Source organism: Etheostoma cragini, chromosome 12 (assembly GCF_013103735.1).
Source record: "Etheostoma cragini isolate CJK2018 chromosome 12, CSU_Ecrag_1.0, whole genome shotgun sequence".
NCBI classification, from domain to species: domain Eukaryota; kingdom Metazoa; phylum Chordata; class Actinopteri; order Perciformes; family Percidae; genus Etheostoma; species Etheostoma cragini.
The window spans coordinates 17,787,968-17,803,850 of NC_048418.1; positions in this window are offsets into that span (position 1 = coordinate 17,787,968).

The following is a 15,883-nucleotide window of genomic DNA, read 5'->3' on the forward strand; positions in this document are numbered from 1 at the left end:
CAAGTGGATTACCAATTCAAGTCTTTTTGCCATGACCATCCCAAACACACAGGTTATTGCACATTGAAAGGATGGAACAGAGTATTGTCAGAGCAGCCCAAAAGAAAAGGTTCACAATCCACCTGTATCTTCCTGTCATACTTTCAATAAGAAGTCTTCTTTTTCTTGGTTACAGTGCAACGGCGGAATGGGGAGATGGCAGCTTTATGAATAACAACAAATTAAACAGTTTCAGAATGTAAACCATGCGTGCATTATTTGAAGTCCGAAAAAAAAGCTGGAAGGCATATTTGGTGGACATCTGAATATAGGTAGCATCATTTCAAAGACTGAACAAATGGAACATTTACTAACAAAGTCAAATATTGACTACCTGTGTCTCACGGAAACATGGCTGACTCCTACAAAACATTCATCTATATACTTAATGTAACGGGTTATAATGTTGTTGTGCTTGCAGAGATATCCCTCTGCTACTAATGTTTTCTTTGACTGTTCAACTTTATTTCTCAAACAATACCAAGGAAAATAAGTTAACCTTATGAGTGACTTCAAGCTAAATTGGATTGACAAAACACGCAGGAAAAACTCAAGAACATTACCACCATGGTTCAGATGATAAAAATGATAAATAAACCCACAAGAATAATGAAAACCTCTCAAACTGAACGGAATCGGAAAGGAAAACCAAAGTACACAACTTGATTACTGATTTATCTGATCATAATCTTACACAGTTGGTTAGGAAAATCATCAAATCACAATTTAAAAACCCAAATCCAATGAGAAACATCTCCAATTTTTCCTTCTCAAATTTATCCTGACAATAAAACCTGTAATCAATCATGCAATTACCTAGTAATTGCATTCAAAGCTATCTGGTGTAAATGTACCAAAAAAGGCCCAGGGAATCAAATACCAAACATACCCTGCCTTGGTTGACTAGTGCTCTCTGTGAGCTAATGAGAAAAAGAGATTCTTCTCTAAAGAAGTTTCTTAAATCAAGACTGACCACTAATCATCTTTTTTCTTTTTAACCTGAAACAAAGTCAGACCGCAGCTCAGAAAAGCAAGAGCAAACTTCTTCCTGGACATTGTCAGAGATGCCAAATGGAATAGTAAGACTTTGGAAAAGCATTGACAATTTGCTTGGAAAGGAAAAACCCAAATGTGAAAACACGGCTCCAAATCAATGATGTAACTCAAACTGATTGCCTTTTTGTTGCAACACATTTTAATGACTGTTTTGAGTTTGAGTTTTTCAAAAACCCACCTCCTTTACACACAGGTAAGTGTCAATTCTGCCCTAGATCTGACACCTACAAATAAGGCAGTGGTTGGAAAAATACTCTCAACCCTGTCTAACAGCAAAGCAAAAGATGTATATGGACTTGATAGTGAGAATGAATTACAAACAAGTCAATAAATGACAACATCTTCCCCCAATAGCCTGAAATTTGCCATAGTTACCCTTGTACATAAATCTTGGGGGGTAAACTATTGGCTTATTAGCATCCTTCCAGCCATCTCACAGGTCATGGAAAAATGGTGAAAGACTAATTAATCACTCTCCTAGAATCCAAGGCTTTTCTACATACTAAGTACATCCTGTACCTATGTACAATGATTTGTTTTCATGTAAAAACGGCCATTTGAATCATTATATAAAAGTGCCCTTAAGATTCCTGACAAAAAGCCACGTCATTACCATCACTGTCATATTCCCCCTAAATATGTATATCTTGAAAGTGTTATACTTCACTCAAATGTGAAAAAATCTGTTACACTCTGCTCCGAAAAAACAACACAGGTAACTAGATTAGCCTCAAGGGCGACTGTAGTCTTCCACAACCAAAACAACATTTGGGGGGACATCATTCTCCTTTGTGGCTATAAATCTGTGGAATACACTTCCTACAGAGCTAATTTCATGCACTAACTTGCACTCGTTTTCACGCTTAGCAAAGCATTGGTTGTTAACTAAGCAGACTTGCTCCCACTAGCAAACTGATGTGCAACATCTCTGTGTGTTTCTGGGGTGGGATAGGGGGACAATAATGTCTGAAGATTTTTATGACTTAATTTATCTGTATTGTATATGTTGAACTGTAAATACTTTGTATTTGAATGTGCCATCTACCTGCCCAGGGACTACACAACGTAAAATAGCAATTTGCTGCAACCTGGCACAAGACATCTATTAATATTTTTTGTGCACTCTACCAGTTCAAATAAATAAATTACAATTATGTTAAACATCTATTTTGTCTATATTTGATTCTCTATTCATTGTGTATTTAATACTAATGTTTAATATGTTTGTTTGTCTCTGTATGTACCAACAGATTTCTTGTAAGTGTGACTTTGGCAATGAGCCTGATTCTGATTCTGAAGAAAGAAAGAATGAAAACCAATGAAAATTGTCCTCCCAATATTTACCTAAATGTGGAAAAGTAAAAAAAAAAGAGTGTTCCACCAATACACACTCAAGATCACAGAAAGGTCCATCCATCCATCTTCGACCGCTTATACGGTATTGGGTTGCGGGGGCAGCAGCTCCAGTAGAGGACCCCAAACTTCCCTTTCCCGAGCCACATCATCCAGCTCCAACTGGGGGATCCCGAGCCGTTCCCAGGCCAGGTTGGAGATACTGTATAATCTCTCCACCTTGTCCTGGGTCTTCCCCGAGGCCTCCTCCCAGCTGGACGTGCCTGGAACACCTACCTAGGGAAAAGCCCAGGAGGCATCCTTACCAGATGCCCGAACCCACTCAACTGGCTCCTTTCGACGCGAAGGAGCAGCGGCTCTACTCCGAGCTCCTCTCGGATGACTGAGCTTCTCACCCTATCTCTGAGGGAGACGCCAGCCAACCTCCTGAAGAAACCCATTTTGGCCGCTTGTACCCTGAATCTCGTTCTTTCGGTCATGACCCAGCCTTCATGACCATAGGTGAGGGTAGGAACGAAAATTCCCCGGTAGATCGAGAGCTTTGCCTTCTGGCTCAGCTCCCTTTTCGTCACAACGGTGCGATAAACAGAATATAATACCGCACCAGCTGCTCCGATTCTCCGACCAATCTCAAGCCCCATGGTCCCCTCACTCGCAAACAAGACCCCAAGGTACTTAAACTCCTTCACTTGGGGTAAGGACTCACTCCCTACCCAAAGAAAGCACTCCATCGGTTTCCTGCTGAGAACCATCGCCTCAGATTTAGAGTTGCTGATCCTCATCCCAGCCGCTTCACACTCGGCTGCGAACCGATCCAGTGAGTGCTGAAGGTCAGAGGCCGATGATGCCATCAGGACCACATCATCTGCAAAAAGCAGCGATGAGATCCTGAGTCCACCAAACGTCAACCCCTCCCCGCCCCGACTACGCCTCGATATCCTGTCCATAAATATTATAAACAGGATTGGTGACAAAGCGCAGCCCTGGCGGCAACCCTCACCTGAAACGAGTCCGACTTACTGCCGAGAACCCGGACACAGCTCTCGCTTTGGTCATACAGAGATTGGATGGCCCTAAGAAGGGACCCCCTCACCCCATACTCCCGCAGCACCTCCCACAGTTTCTCCCGGGGGACCCGGTCATACGCCTTCTACAGATCCACAAAACACATGTACACTGGTTGGGCATACTCCCAGGCTCCCTCCAGGATCCTTGCGAGAGTAAAGATCTGATCCGTTGTTCCACGACCAGGACGGAATCCGCATTGTTCCTCTTCAATCTGAGGTTCGAATATCGGCCGAACCCTCCTTTCCAACACCTTGGAACAGACTTTACCAGGTAGGGTGAGAAGTGTGATACCCCTGTAATTGGCACACACCCTCTGGTCCCCCTTTTTGAAGAGGGGAACCACCACCCCAGTCTGCCACTCCTTAGGCACTGTCCCAGACTTCCACGCAATGTTAAAGAGGAGTGTCAACCAAGACAGCCCCTCCACACCCAGAGCTTTCAGCATTTCTGGACGAATCTCATCAATCCCTGGGGCTTTGCCGCTGTGGAGTTGTTTGACTACCTCAGCGACCTCCACCAGGGAAATTGACGACAATCCCCCATCATCCTCCAGCTCTGCCTCCACCACAGAGGACGTGTCTGCTGGATTTAGGAGTTCCTTAAAGTGCTCCTTCCACCGCTCTATTACCTCCCCAGTTGAGGTCAACAACGTCCCATCCTTACTGTATACAGCTTGGATGAGTCCCCGCTTCCCCCTCCTGAGGTGGCAAACAGTTTTCCAGAAGCACCTTGGTGCTGACCGAAAGTCCTTCTCCATGTCTTTTCCGAACTTCTCCCACACCCGCTGCTTGGCCTCGGTCACGGCAGAGGCTGCAGCCCTTCGGCCCCGTTGGTCACAAAAAGGTGATATTTATTAATACGATTTGTTTAGCTTTTGTTTTAGTAATGTAAGCAACGAATCTCAATACAATCACACTTGGGCATTTACTGAATACACTTGTATCCTTTTCAGACTCCCCTCTCAGACACTATAATATATGTCTTTACCTAACTCTTTGCTTTATCCCATCTGCCCATTTGAATAGCCTATGGAGTAAGTTACAAAAAATATGAAATACGATTAAAAGAGACAAATCAGTGTTAACAGGTAGTCTGGCCGACTATAGATTGTGATAATCCAGGTGCCAGGGAAAAAGAAACTAGTTAATGAAACTGTCACCTAATAGCAGATGCATCAAATTACTGTACCTAGTCAGATCTGTTCTGAGTTAATGGAAAATGTGATCCCTGAAGCACCAGGCCTTAAAATAAAAGGATAGAGTTGTCAATTACCGCAATCCATATTACGGGAAATAAAATAATCTAATCACTTAAGGAAGGACGTTGGTGTCTGATCAGACTTGAAATGAGTGGATATAAAGTTTGTAACTTTGAAATTGCAGAGGCAACGTGAGTTATTTTGTTACTCTGTGGGCTATTTCAATCCAGGACATCATGTTCCACTGGTATGATTTCTCTGGAACCAATCAGTGGGGCTGTGCATAATCATGCAGATGGGCCAGGCTGACTGGATTTCCTAGAACAAAATAAGACTCTAACAGCCTCACAGGAGAGGGGGAAAAGAGGAGAGGAAATGAGAGGAAAGGAGAAAACAAGACAAGAAAGAAGAGAACAAAAGAGGCAACCAAAGAAAAGATGAAAATAGAAGGTGGAAGGGGTCAAAACAAAGGTGAATGGAGGTAAAGGAAATGACAGGCCAAGATAGTGATAGATGTATATTTTTTAGATGGGTAGAGTTATTGTAACGGCCTGTCTTAAATGGGTGGAGTGGATCTGGAAGGAAGGAAAAGCAAAACAGAGTCACCTAACAGAACAGGGGAAGAAAACAAATATCGGGTGCATGCAACAGAGAACAGAGTGAGAAGGAACAAAAGATAATAGCAGCGCAAAGCTAAATACATCGCTTGCATCTGCACCCTGGATAGGGAGATACGTGCGTCTGCACAGCCCTGCCAGATAGATAGGACAGCACAAGATGAATGAGATGGGTAAATATGCTGTGCTAATCTTATAACCACCATGGACATTCTGATGATAAGAGCAGGTGTGTTATCATCTGTGTGTGGATGTGTGTGTTCTTCAAGTTTGTCTTTATCTCGCTGTGTGTGTCTCTCTCCAAATACTGATACACTGCATAGAAGTTGTGAGAGTGAACAGTTTGTGTATAATATTCAAAATAATGAATAACGTCAAATATGTGTTGCTTAGTACTACATTTGGATTAATATATACACAAAACTAAAATCTTCCAGTTCTATAGTGTGCTCGTAAAATAAGCTTTACAAAATTAGAAGAAGTGAGTACAGACATTGTAGTAGTACACTAAGCTTCGTCGTGTATCTGATTGCTCGACCAACCCTCCCTTTCCCTCTCTTTCATCCATCCATCGTCCCCCTCAACCCTTTCTGTTGAACATCTCTCTCATGTCTCTTTAAGGTACCGTCTGGGGGTCTGTAAACTATTCGGGCAAAACCCACTTCTGAGACGGTACCCCCACTCTGAGTCTCCTCCACTCGGTCATCATACTGTACATCCTCCCAGACCAGCCGTCAGCCGACATCCACATGAATTTATCTATCTGCACATTCAAAATGTTCATCTGCACATTCATAATGTTCATTAACTAATGCTAATGAACTTGTATTCCATGTCAGTTGTTGCTGGGTTGGGAGGGAATGTTTTCAGTCCAAGGTACTGAAATATGTTTCGGAGTATAACCTAATATGATCAACATTGAAAAGCAAACATGATTTTAAATTCATTCAATAAATAAATTGGTGCATGGTCAGTCCAACTAGGGAATTATAAAAACAGGAATCTGCTTTATCAATAAAACATGATTTTTTTTTTAAATATAACTACAAACTTATTAAACTATAAACCAACATGTGGCGAGGTTTGTCAAATTTGAGCTAATCAGACTTTTCATTGGTGCCCACTGGATTACTGGAGAGCAGAATTGCAGACTGAGAGGCACGCCTACAGTCAAGTATCTGGCACACAACGCTCTGCTGTGTGAGTTTTCCATCATCACACATATTACAATGAAACACACACATGTGTGCTGTTAGTGCGTGCTATGCTGCATAGATGTAAATATGCAGCTCGATTTATTTTACTTTGATGTATATTTTGCATACACAGCCGTTCAGCCCCACACTCTGTTTTCTCTACATAAAACATGGGGGAAAAACTATAAAAATACAGCTTCCCCCTCGTCTTTAAAAGCTGATGTGTCAGGCTGAGCAACATTTATCTTCAATCAAACTTATCTTTCTCAACAAGTTGCTGATTTTTTTTTCTGCCTGTGTACGTGTTTGTTGTGTGTGTAAAAAGTGAATGCAAATCAAATCCATCAAAGTTAGCCTTTGCCTTTTGCCGCACTTCTATGTATAGATCAAAGGCAGCTGAGCTACGTAGGTACACCGCGGGGGGGCGGAGACTCATGTCTGTGCATCTCTACAGAGGTGTTTGTGAATAAAAATGTGTTATTTACTTCTATATCCGTCACAGCCCAGAGTAAATGACTTATAGGCTACACCTAAACTTTGAAGGGAAAGTTGTTTTTCACTGTTCAAAATTCAGATTTCCTGAATATTTAGGATTTTTTAAATCATTCTGTAGCTTCCCAGTAGTGTTCCTTGTGCATTCCATTTTAAACGTTCACATTTTGGTTGTAGTAAGTATGTTTAGTGTCAGAATGCTGCTTTCCCAAGGCCTTCTAGGTTCTTCTTCACACGTAACATAACGTAGGTTTCTGTATGATGGCATTACGTCAGTACAGTACAATACTGTACAGTATACAGTGACTTACAGCATGGTGGTCAGCACGGCCCCATGTTTGGAGAACCAGACAGGAAGCCATGCCGGGGACGCCATGTTAGGCACAATCAAGGCAGCGTTAGCATCTTTTTGTATTCTGCGAGGTGACACTTCTGTTTTTGTCAAATGAGTGTGGTGGCTTTGAACACAGTGCCAGTACCAGGAAAACATATTTTAATCACCAAAGGACCAGCTAAAACAAAATCATCATCAGGTTAACATTACGATATAACTTTACCTTTAAGCTGAAGCTGTTGTTTCACACTTTTTAAATCCACCAGTCTCCATTCTCGCAGAACACAGGAATCGCATGTGTCCTGGCGTCCTGGTGTTCACTGGAGGAACATGATATTGCTTAGCTTCTCTGCTATAATGTCAAAAGTAGTCAAGCTAATGTTGTAATTTTCTTGTTCTAATATGTCAACTTTTACTCAATAGTATTTCAAAACAATTTCAATTTGTTTTTCAAATGCTATAAACTTGAATAAGACACCCCAAAATTAATGAAAGCAGAGATTTGCACTTGCCAAACGGCAGTGTGTGGAATCAAACATGTTACTTTGGGGAATTAAATAGAACATTGATGTAGGAAAACGGGTCAATTTGACTTGAGGACAACATGAGGGTTAGTAACTTTCCAAAACTCTTAACAGAGTTAGCACAACATCTGTCTGTGAAGGCTATACATTTAACATATTTCTTGTTGCTCTGACACAAAATGTATACAGACAACAAATTAAAAATGCTTGAACTTCTTTAACACACAAACTCAACGAAGACCAAAACGGTGGATGTTTACTGACAAATTTTAAAATTCTTTCACACTGTATGTCCAAGTTTATTGTGATGTGCACCTTAGTACTGAATACCACAGCAATGAAATACAATATGCCTTCTGCACTCTCTCAGCACCAGTCAATAGTAACAGTTATAAATAACATAAATAGCATTTGAAGACATCTAGAATATCCAAGCACAGTAGACATGGTGACTACGCTCAGACCACAGCTCTCCTTCCTGCTGTGCCTCATTGAACCTTATTACCTGGCGGTAAAAACTATCCCTGACATGTGATGTACGTGTTGGGATGCTCTGCAAACATCTCCATGAAGAAAACAAAAATAGATAAACTGCAGTGCCAAACACAATCTATTATCAATACAATCACTATTGTCTGTTATATAAAGGAAGTCCTGACACATAAATGAATGCAGTTTCTGTAATTCCATCTAATGTTATGTGATGATATTGTTCTATGATTGACTAAATGTTCCTGTTGAAGAGGACATGTGTTAGTGTTTTGGAAGAATACTGTGAAATTGAGACATGTTTGCATTGTTTTGGTAGTCGTAGTGTCTGTATTAGTGTCTTATTGTATTTTGAAAATTAGTGTTGGGCTTTAGTTTACAATGTGGAATTTTGAGCATGGAATGAACTGTTTTCTCAATGTGTGTTGTAGGTGTGTTGGTGCACTAAGACTTTAGAAAAGTTGTTGAAAGTATTGTAAAAATTGTCTTAGCAATTGTGAGAAATTGTAAAACACAAATAAAACTTACAAGCAACAGTGTCCAGGAAACAACAGGCAGTAGTCAAAGGAAGTCAAACAAGATGTAACGTGGAAGAGCAGAGAAACTACAAAACGAAACAGGAAACAACTACAACAGAAAACCAACAATCGTGACAGGTAGTAAGGATTCATGTTTTGTTTCTAGCTACCATTAGATGCTGGCTATATTCACAGTCATAAAAGCCCTTGCTCTGAACCCAACTGACGGACACACTTTTTCGGCTTAGAATTACAGTAGGAACTAAAAATTCCACAACCACGCCATCCTTTTCCACCCGACTGAAATACACACTTTATTGGTTTAGAATTACGACGACAATCGCTAATCACACTGCTAACTCACGGTCCTCTCTCAATGATGTACAGCCCGTCTGTTGGCTTAAAATAACTCAACATTGTCAGCTACGGCCGCTGAACAGGCTACTTGTTGTAAAAAGCTGTAGCCAGCTTGCCTGGTCCCCTGGTAAGGTTAGCAGTTAGCAAGGCTAGCATGGTGGCATTAGCCAGGACAAGACAGGATCACTTTCCTGGCTGTGTCTCAATTGTTATTGCATAAAAATGAAAACAACTCAGGTACTGTAGCTATATAATTCAATGTGAGAACACAAATGTTGAAATGACATAAATGTCCGTTCCTAGTAGCCTTAATAAATTAGCCTAAAGCTAATGCTTACCTGTTCACGAGGAAATTAGCCAACTTGGCGTCCTTTTGGGCTCCAAGCTGTCTTCATCTTTCAAATACATCTCCAATATTTACCCAAGTTTTTTTACGTCTCTGGTCACGCAACTGTTAGAAACATGCTGGGTTTTCTTTTAGGTCAGGCAGAATCTATCTGTATTGATAGATCGCTACAGCTGTAGCGAGCTGGGTTTATGTTTTTAAAGCCATGTCTGGCAACCCGGCCTGGCTGTCAAACTGGGCAGTTGATAACAACACACAGGCCAAAACACAAACAAAAATAACGTCACTGAACGGAAATTTCAAAAGGAGTAAATACTGGCATTAGAATTGTTGTCAGAAACGATAGTCTTTCAACTTAGCATGCTTCCTTAATATCTGATGATGCATTGGGGTCATTTTGGGATTTACTACAGTAAATATATTACATCTTGGACCTTTAAGTCCTGTGCCGATTACATTAGTGTAGGCCTGCCTCCCATGCATGCATCTATCTTAAAGATCAGGAGCAGAGAGATTGTTATCATTCTCATCATAGTGTGTGTTGTGGAGCTCTGCACCTTATCGACGTATCTTTCTCTTTCAAGAATGTATCGTCAGGTGACTTAAAAGAAACTGACATCAAAAGCCGTAGTCAGCCTGGACTGTGGAAGACAGAGCTGACCAGCCAGATGCCGGTCCCCTTGACTTTCTTTCCTGCACCTCTACTATCTACACACATCTGGCTATTTGATGTTTAGACTACAAGGTCCAAAAAAACTTCTTCCTAACTTGGTCACACTCACTTAATCTGTTACCGGCTTAACTTGAGTTTGCAGAAAGTCTTGACAAAAGAAGTCGACAGATGCTCTGTAGTTCTTTTTGTGGTTTACAGATGTCTTTTCTCAAAACTTTGCATTTAGAACGGAAATAAATTCTGCTTACGTTTTGTGGAAGAAAATTCAAACTACATTGGATACCGCAGCTATAGTTGTGAAAACAGGATCTAAGACCAAAAGCCTCTGAGCGAGTATTCCCTATGGCACCTGCTGACAGACATTTGATAGCCAGTGTAGCTAAGAGACCTGCTGTCAACTTCTGTGGTATGCTATTAACTGAAACATATCATAGCCCTGTATAGCCAACATAAACTCTGACGTTTCATCCCTTTCTCAACATGCCCACATGTACCGCATGCAATTCTTTTTACAACATAAACATTTGGGAGGACCCGTTGTGAGTTTGTTTTGTTTTCCATTCGGAACGTGGAAGCTTCCAACTTACCACTGATTCCCTCTCATGGATGTAAGATAATTTAAGCTAAAATAGATTTTGTTGATCCCACAATTGGAAAATGCACTTGTCACAGAAGCCCAATGCAGCAGAACAAATACACAAACAGAAAAAAGACCTATTAAATAGAAAAAGGATAGAAAAATACACAAACAGAAAAAAGACCTATTAAATAGAAAAAGGATAGAAAAATACACAAAGAAAAAAATAGGAAACAAAACAAAAATAAGAAAAGAGAGACATATCAAGAGAGCTGGATACGGTGCCGCTAATTTGTCCCAGTGGCCACTCACCGTGCAGCAACTTAGAAATCCCTAAAGGCATTTTACCCATAAACCAACATTGTAAACGGGACGTTATTGAAACTGTTGAAAACATGCCTCCAAATGGAAAAAAGATAAATCATTGTTCTTTCTATTATGGATTTTCAGATGAGATGATGAAAAGCATTAATACACACGTGCACACGGGGCCGCACTACAAGGAAGCAAACCTGGAAGCAAACAGGGAGGGTCCAAAACCATGGTTGCAGCTGTCGCTGTGGTCCTGCTACACGTCCTGAGGTGTGCTGTTACATCCTACTACGCTCTGTGGTACCCTGCTATGTCCTGCTGTGTCATGTTATGCCATGAACTACTACAAATAGTTCTATTCACTGTTCAGTTAGTTTTACTGTGACTGACTATTCATTACACCTCCAACTGGACCATCAGACGCCGCCTACCAAGAGCCTGGGTCTGGCCGAGGTTTATTCCTAAAAGGGAGTTTTTCTTCGCCACTGTTGCACCAAATGCTTGCTCCTGGGGGAATTACTAGAATTGTTGGGTCCTTGTAAATGTGTGCACTAGACCTACTCTACCTGTAAAGTGTCTTGAGATAACTCTTGTCATGAATTGATGCTATAAAAAATATTTAATTGAATTGAAACAAGCAAGCAAGGTTGACTGTCTGTGTGGCCGTAGTATTTAAATGATATTACAGGCTAATTATCAGGCTCATTTTTTTTCTTTCTTCAAATACACAATTCTGACTTATTTAAATTCAGGTTGATCCAACATGTACAGTAACTTCCATGATGGTAGTGGCCTATCTTTAGCTGGTGTTTTGCAAACAAGAGAGCAAGGTGAATCATATATTAACGAGGATTCATAGTCTGAATGTGCCAAAGAAAAATGAAAATAACAAAAGAAGAAAAAACCTCTTCAGACTCCTAACTTAAATTGGATTTTAACTCCATTGAGTGCAGGTTGTAGATGCTTATTTTCATTCAATTGTCAAGCGCCGCTGATGACAAGTTAACAGCCCTGCCACTGAATGCAAATCATGTTGGCTTTCTCATATTGCTGCCAGGTGGAGCTCTCAATATGTCGTTCAAGTGAGACTTGCTTCAACTACAGAGTCTTAAAATGTATAATTGAAAAGGAAATGGTTTCTATTGTCAGGCACTGTTGTTAAGTCCCAGCTTCAATGCCTGTCATCCTGATATCCCAGCAAATAACTATTTTTAATACCTCTGGCACGTCTACAAATTAAGTAGGCCATTTACTTTTGAAATGGCCAGAATGAAAAGAAAATCTGGTGCCATAATTGTCCATGTGTGGTGATTTGATATATTATATGCATGATATGCACTCCATATGTCATTAAGAGGCACACCTACTTTACATTTCCATTTTCCAATGTCTCATACATAAGAAAAATAAACCCATATACACAAGTGGGATCTTTAGCATCACAGAAAAAGAAGTATAGGGTAATGCAACTATTTGCATCAACTAAAATCAAATTACTTAAGAAAAATTTGCATAAAGCTTCAGGAATATACTGTACCTCTAACTACCTTTTCTTCATGAAAATCTCTCATTGCACAGCTTAAAACATAAAATACAATGAAAATAAGAGCATTTTCTAGGATTCCATGATAGACATTCTGATCGCTCATATACAGTACACCCTTCCTCCTGCAGCCACAGCTATAAATGGATCCCCCAATGACACTTCTTTGCATTATAATCCCACTCACAGCCATGTAAATCTCTCCTTACAAGAGCAGACACAGAAATGCAGCATTGAGTGCTGAGGACTAGGTGTAATTCTTTCTGAGTAGAGAATGGCACTGTAGGTCTTGACAGCTCGGAGCGTTCTCTGAACATACACACTTCTGCAAGGCCACCTGCTACACCCTTCTTTTAGAGACAAATTGATAATTGTGTCACTGTTAAGGAGAAGTTCAGAAAAGGACAATTCTCTGAGGCAGCATCTTGGTTCCAGTCGGGGTTTTTTCTAGCAGATACGTGTCTAACAGATGCATTTGAACAACCAGGAACGTATCAAAGTCTGTTGAGCATGCAGAACAGAACAGGCATCAATTTCTTAGGGGTAGAGCTTTGTGTGTTGATGTTAGTTGCCACTTTAAATCAGTTGTTATCCCATTTTCGTCTCCTAAATGAAAAGCAGAGAGCAAAACAGAGCCAGTCAATGTATATTGTTTAGTGCAATACTGCTATGCTCCCTTTGCTTAACATGCAGCATACATGATTTGAACAACAGCAGGATGTAGGATTTTTACTATCTACCCTTGCATGTGTGTTTTTATTTCTTTTGGGGCTTTTCCGCCTTTAATTTGACAGGACAGTTAGGTAAGAAGACATTCAGGAAATCAGGTAAGATTCAAACCCTTGACCTCTGCGTCGAGGCACAAACCTCAAAGTACATGTGCGCCTGCTCTACCCACTGAACCAAACTGGCCACACTTGCCCTGTTTTTTTTAGAATTGATAGACACTTTCTTGACCACAGAGAAAAACTCTGTGCTTTAAGTGATGCAAGTGGACATTTATCATGTTATATTTCTTTTACAGAGAAAACACATTGCAAGAGTCCATGTTCTACGTGCCCTAAAAGAACAGCTCTAAGCAATCTGAGTTTTATTGAAAAATTTGTTCATAGTTTTTTTCCGGACTGAGAACTCTTCCTGTGCTTTGGCTCAACTCATGTAATGTCAAAAACACATTGATCAACACACTGCATGTGCAACATGCCAGCGGCAACCAACATCCCTCTCTCCCATCGCCAAACAAGAGTACTGTGAGGCAGATGATACTTACACACGCAGTATGTCTTCAGCCATTAATCTGACTATAGCGCCATAGCATTGCAATGGGAGTTTAAATGGAATTTCCCTATAAGAAATCCATGTTAAAACTTTATACAAAACACCTTGCAGGGTTTGGTTTGACATTGATGGAAAACAGCTGATGGATCAAATAACTTTACCAGACATGGCCAGATAATAACACACATTCCACAGGAGGATAGTTTGATACTGCAGGCTGAGAAAGCCTACTTGCATAATTCACTCGTTTTGTAACTGTAGGGAAGTGAGTGAAAGCTTTTCTTAGCATTTCCCTAGCATTTCCTGCTTTAATGAGCTTCAAAAGTGGAGTAGAAAAAAAAATATGCAAAAAAATGGAGACGGGTATGGCTGCAGCCTGGAGCGTCCCATGTCATCTGTCCCGTCTCATATGGTCTCGTCTCATGCGGAGGTGTGTCCGACGGTTAATCCAGAGGGTCAAAATTACGATATTGCGAATAATTTTCCAGATAGAGTCCAGATGACCACATTTGTTGCAATCAATTGAAAAACTGTTAAAGTAACAATTTTGCCATAGCCTACATGTAGTTTGCTCATTTCTGAATGTTATGCTTGTGTTGTTCCATATTAACGTATCTACATCTGATGAAACCTGCATCAGCGAGGCAGCCGTTTCAGCCAACTAACGGCAGGACCTCCTGAGGAGGGATCACAATCCACGATCTGCACCCACAACAAGACTACAAAAATAAACTTGTTACACGCTTTCCAAGACTTTGTAATTGTATATTCTAGATTGTTTTTACACTTCACTGGGACATTGCTGCAAATACAACTGCTTATCAGCATGGCAAGAGCGACAGTCGGCCTCGGCTGTCGGCACTCTGGGACCCAGGACAGAATGTTGTCAGGTCTCTGGGACCCGGGGCAGAATGTTGTCCGGTCTCCGGGACCCGGGGCAGAATGCGGTTCTATTTTTCTACTATCGCAGCATCGGCCAGACCCATCCTGCATTCGACTGCGTATCTCTGCTGCCCCGGTCTTGGGCCAGAATGCGATTGAATTGTTCTTCCACTTCCACCAGCGGTTCTGTTTTATTTTGTGTTGTATTGTATGAAAGGGGGAAAACATTTTTAAAACAAAACCAAATGCTTGACCTTTGTCGGGAGAGAGATTTCCTTCTATAGCTGCAACTTTGATCCAAGGTGCAGCTATAGAAGGAGTTTTTTAGTTTGCCTATCATCTGCATTTATTTTAGAGACGGACATATATTTAAAAATATTTAAAATCACACCAAATATTTTATTCATTAGTAAGATAGTTTACGTGAGCTTTTACTTTGAAAAGTAAGCGAGATATTGGTATTTTATTCCAGATGCAAGCTTTTTTTTTTTGAAAAGTAGAAACTCTGGGATGGCAGAAGGATTTTTTTAGTTTGCCTATAATCTGCATTTATTTTATAGACGAACATATATTTTGAGTGTTTTTATTCATCAGTATGATAGTCTGCATTTATCTTATAGACAGGTTTAGTTAAAAAAAAATGGGAAGAAAAAAAATACGTTCCACCAATACAAACAGGATTGTTGCCTTAAGGGAGCCACCCATCCCTACATTGTCACACCTGCAGCTTCCTACATGCAGCCTCAGCATGTGAGGTCACACAGAACAACCAGTTTTGCCATAGATAATTTGGATAACAGCGGCTTTTGTAGGGGCCACCGTAATGAGGCATCCTGGTGAGGTAACAGCTTTGTATTGGTGGTGATTCCAGAGGCTGAGCTTAGCTGTCCATGTGAATTGCTCAGTCATCATAATGCCTTCTGAAATCTTAACAGTCACAAGCAATGGCATGTCCATCACATGCATTTATGTGGCTAAGGCGTGTGTGTCAGTCTGTTCCTTTATCATTCCATGTGGCAAGCCTCTGGAAA